The sequence below is a fragment of the Hordeum vulgare genome, chromosome 5H, assembly GCF_904849725.1.
Source record: "Hordeum vulgare subsp. vulgare chromosome 5H, MorexV3_pseudomolecules_assembly, whole genome shotgun sequence".
NCBI lineage: Eukaryota > Viridiplantae > Streptophyta > Magnoliopsida > Poales > Poaceae > Hordeum > Hordeum vulgare.
Genome location: NC_058522.1, coordinates 123618157 through 123623400, shown reverse-complemented (window position 1 = coordinate 123623400; position 5244 = coordinate 123618157). Strand labels below are relative to the sequence as shown.

At 46.1% G+C, this 5244-nt stretch overlaps 1 pseudogene; it reads left to right on the top strand.

The window, feature by feature from the left end:
- Nucleotides 1-741: 741 nt before the first annotated feature.
- Nucleotides 742-5005, top strand: LOC123399362 (annotated as a pseudogene).
- Nucleotides 5006-5244: the final 239 nt, after the last annotated feature.

Sequence of the window (5244 nt, the reverse complement as noted above, 5' to 3'; positions counted from 1 at the left end):
GGGAAAACACGGCATACCTGAGCGACGGCGAGCTCGGGGCAGTGGCGCAGGCGTCCTCCTCGTCTCCAGCTGCTCCGAGTCGGCGCGGGAGTGAGCTTGCGATGAGCAGCTCGTCGCTCGGTTTGGACGTCATCGCTCGGTCGTCCAAATGTGGACAATGGGTAGCGATTTTGATGGATGTCTAAAATTTAGACTAGCTGATACACCAGTCGCTCGAGGCGTTTTTTGATATGTGATAGTCTATATTTGGCTTAGACAATCAGATACACTAGCCACTAGAAATGCTCTAAGAACGGGTTGACGCGTTGGACCGTGGTTTGTGTGTATAGACGGAAACTGACAAAGCAAATGGGTTATGTTTGGAGTTGTCCGTCAATTCGCTTACTCTGTAGGCCTCGTTTGGTTAAAGGGGATGGGGAGGTTTTGAGAGAGAGGGATTTCAAGGGATTGGGTGAATCCCTTAGTTCCACCCAATCCTCTCAAACCCCCGGTGTTTTGCTTCCACTAGTCCCCCGAGGAGGGTTTTGAAACACATGGATATGAAGGGATTGAAGGAGAACGGAGGGGATTGGGCTAAGCAAACCCCTCTTACCAAATGGGTGCCCGAGGATCTGTGAGGTTTCTCGCCCTTCCAAGAATTTCCTCTCAAAACCTTCTCAATCCCCCTTAACCAAACGATGCCGTAAGATTTTTCTTTTTCTTTTCGCGGGTACTCGGTAAGATATTGGATACTCAGTTCAGCAGTCAGCCAATTCGCATGGAGCTATAACGAGACGTGTCCCGCCTCCCCTCCAGTCACTCCCGCCTCCTGCAGCTCGCTGCTCCTTTTCCCTCATAATTCCATGGCCGCTCCGTCGCCGCCCACACCAGGCACGGGCAGACTCCCGACGATGGCGGACATCATGGCCGCGTCGCGCGCGCAGGGCCTGCGCATGCGCTTAAGCACGTTTGGCCCTCTCTTCCGCGTCACGGCGACCCGCGTCGGCGGCGACGGCGACGTGGAGCTGGGCCGCGCCGAGGGCGCCGTCCGGCCTTGGCCCGGGGGCGCCGTGTTGCACCTCGACTCCATGCGGATGTCGCGCGCCACGCTCGAGGTCCCCAACCGGCCCCTGTTCGGTCTAGGCATTTTCCTAGGCGCCGTCACCGTGCGTCATGGCTTCGACGCTGGCTGCGTGCGCGCCGAGCTGCTAGCCATCAACGATACGCCGCTCTATCACAAGAAGGTATCACCTCTTAGACACCGTCTGTCGATTTGTCAATGGTTAGTGAATTGGAAGTCTGAGCAAATGTGTACCGTAACGATATTTGGAAACATCGTGTGTAAACATCTAGAGTTGTACAAGTACAGAGGGGTTAAGAAGATCTTGGGCGGACGTCTATTATTCTTGATTTGACGAGTGATTATTTCTAGCGAAGTTAGCTATAATCACTCAAATTTTCTATATTTTTGGTTTTTTTTCTATTTACGTTTATTTCTGAATTTTCTACGAGCTAAACACAAACTTTTTTTTAACTTGATAGAGAAATGAGAGCCGCCAAAAAGTAAGGAGCATGGTTTTCCAGTGGATTTTTGCTTAGTGTGTGTGAAAGCAAATTCCGTTATATTTTGTTTTTACTGAGTATATTGTTTTTGGAATCTTTTTCATTTATATTCATTAATTGGTGTCTTTTTGTTGTTGTCAGCTTGTTAAGTTCTATACAAGGATGGGTTTCAAGGCAGTGCATGAGGTACACGGATCATCAATCACAGATTTTACTCATATGTTAGTGTGGGGAGGTAGAGGAACAAGAATGGATGCTGATATAGAACAGCTCCTCGCCTCCTCATTAAATGGAGCAGAAGATTCGGATCTCAAGACTGAAGTTTCTTTTTTTTCTCGAATGGGAGTTGCATTCGTTGGAGGAAGTTTTATATATGATAGTACAAGGTAAAACTACTGGTCCAGCTTTGATTTTTTTTCTTTAACGAACTTGCTTGCTTGTGTTTATGTCACGGTAGGGCGATTGTGCAGCCAGAGCGGGTAGTGTTAGGCTCAATGGCACCAGGCCGTTGGCCTTCGCAGGTTCCTTCTAGATTAACCATACGGTCTTGTTAAAACTCAGCTAGCTGAGTTTTAGTTTGGCATCATTCACGTCATCAGTCGTTGGATTAAACACATCAGGGTTCGTACAGGTTGTCATGCTGTGTTCGTTGCATTCCATAGTTCGTATGCTTCCCTCCCTGTTTGTCGTGTTGCTGAAAGGCTTCGGCTAGCCATCGATGGGCCGTTTCCGTTTTATTCATTCGTACTGTAAGACGACCAATACTAGCACGAGATGCGTTCTCTTCTTTATTTATTTTTTTCCTTCGTAAATGATAAGCGCTTTTTGTTTCTACTGTAACCGCTTTTTATTATTTTAGTTTCATTCTTCTATTTGTACGAGGGATACACCACACAAGTGTGCGATTTCATTTTTATTTTGTTTTTGACATAGAATTTGTTATCGTTACCATTAACTCTCTAAGTTTTAGATCCCAGATACACCAATTCATTCTAATACAGTGACAGGTGTTTCTGGAATGAGTACGAGCGACCCACACAGAGGGTCCACAGGGCCGGGGCGAAGCATTTGATGCCTTTTTATTTTTATTATATGTTTTTGGTTCTTCATTCTTAATTTTTGATTATTTTCCTTTTCCTCCTTTTTGTGATTTTCAATTTTTTTTCATGTGACAGTATGTGATTTAACTATGCCTCATTCACGCCATTAGCTGTCGGATCGAATAGTTTAGCCGACATTCCACGCGGCCAAACTTGACCCTTTTTATGTTTTCCTATTTTTTTTGGTTATCCCTTAACATTGCTCACGGCCTGTCGCGGCCTACTCTATTTTCTGGTACAAACTGGATCGACGAGCGGTAGTTGTATCGTCCTCTCCTCATTTTTCCAGTTATATCATCCTCTCCTCATTTTTCGGTTGTAGAAAGTGAGAGTAGAAGATAGAGCGCCAAGGGAACACAATTATGTTCATTTCTCTTTCTTTTTTTCTTCTCTTTTATCTATTTTGTTTGCCCTATTTTACTCCTTTGTCTTCCTAGTCTTTCTGTTTCATTAATACTTTTTGTCGATTTGCATTTTCTAATTTTGGGGTGAAATGAATATGTAGTTCTTAGCTAGATGGAATATAATTTATCTTGGCTAACAACATACCATACTAGTTTATTTGGCAGCTCTATGTTACTTCTCTAAAAAAACATTAGTGACAGGTCGTAAGTTTTTCGAGGCAGCTCGCAACTACAAGTTTTTCGAGGCAGGCCGCAACTGCAAGTTTTTTTAGGCAGCCCGCAACTGCAAGCTTTTCGAGGCAGCCCGCAACTGCAAGCTTTTTGAGGCAGCCCGCAACTGCAAGTTTACCGAGGCAGGCCGCAACCGTAAGTTTTCTGAGGCAGGCCGCAATCGTAAGTTTTCTAAGGAAGCCCGCAACTGCAAGTTTATCGAGGCAGGCCGCAACCGCAGGTTTTCTGAGGCAGGCCGCAATTGCAAGTTTTTTTAGGAAGCCCGCAACTGCAAGTTTACCGAGGCAGGCCGCAACTGCAAGTTTTCTGAGACAGGCCGCAATCGCAAGTTTTCCGAGGAAGCCCGCAACTGCAAGTTTTTCGAGGCAGCCCGCAACCGCAAGTTTTCGAAAACAGGCCATAATTGGAAGTTTCCAAAACAGACCGCGACTACAAATTTTCGGAGGCAACTCGCAACTGCAAGTTTTCCAAAACAGACCGCAACTCCAAGTTTTCGAGGCAGCCCGCAACTGCAAGTTTTCCGAGGCAGGCTGTAACCGCAAGTTTTGTGAGGCAGGCTGCAATCGCAAGTTTTCTGAGGCAGCCGCAACTGCAAGTTTTCCGAGGCTGCCCGCAACCGCAAGTTTTTTGAAATAGATTGCAATCGCAAGTTTTACAAAACAGGTCGCAACTGCAGGTTTTTCGAGGCACCACGCAACTGCAAGTTTTCCGAGGCAACACACAACTGCAAGTTTTCTGAGGCAGGCTGTAACCGCAAGTTTTCTGAGATAGGTTTGCAATCGCAAGTTTTTCGAGGCAGCCCGCAACTACAAGTTTTCTGAGGCAGGCTGTAACCGTAAGTTTTCTGAGGCAGCCCGCAACTGCAAGTTTTTCGAGACAGATTGTTCACAAGTAAAACATGCCACAACTGCAAGTTTTACGAGACAGCATGCAACTGCAAGTTTTCCGAGGCAGCCCGCAACTGCAAGTTTTCTGAGACAGATTGTCCGCAAGTAAAACATGCCACAAGTGCAAGTTTTACGAGACAGCATGCAACTGCAATTTTTCCGAGACAGATTGTTCGCAAGTAAAACATGCCACAACTGCAAGTTTTACGAGACAGCATGCAACTGCAAGTTTTTCGAGGTAGCCCGCCACTGCAAGTTTTTCGAGGCAGCTCGCAACCGCAAGTTTTCCAAAACAGATCGCAACTACAAGTTTTTATGAGGCAGCCTGTAACTGCAATTTTTTTGAGACAGATCGCAACTGCAAGTTTTACAAAACAGGCCGCAATTGCAACCCATCACACCCTACCGTAACTACAAGACCAATCGGGGGTGGGGGAGGCATTACTATAGGAATGCCTAGTAGTGATGAGCGCAAAATAGCCATCAATGACGGGCTAGGTGGCTAAAAGGCTACCAGCGACGAACACACTTCCGCCTCTCCTAACTGATTAGTAGTCTCAGACATTAACTAGCACCAGTGGCGGAGCCAGGACCCAGGCCAAGGGTGTCTGGGCCGGGGCGTGAGGATTAATTCCTTTGCTGATTCTAGCATTTTTTTTACACTATTGATCCTGTTAATCATTGTAGCAATGAAGGAGGCCTAGGGCATGATGCTAGCCTGGCTTCGCCCCTGACTGGCACCCACTACTAAAGGATACACCAGAGCAATTTTGTACCGAAGCAAGATGTGCCACTGGCGAGCAGTATGCTATGCCCGTCATTGCTAGAAATTTTCTAATTACAAAAACTGCATTGTATTGTGATGTACACCGTACATTTCATGCACTCTGATGTATTGTTTTTGGTTGTTTAACATTTCTTCTAGACAATCTTTTTGAAAACTAATAATATATGACATAAAACCACCGGTCATGGCCCGAAGTCACAGGCTCATCATCCTAGCTGTTGCTGTCCAACAAAGAAAAAGAAACATGAAAAATCATCCCAAAACCGGGATACAGTCCACGATCGACCACAACT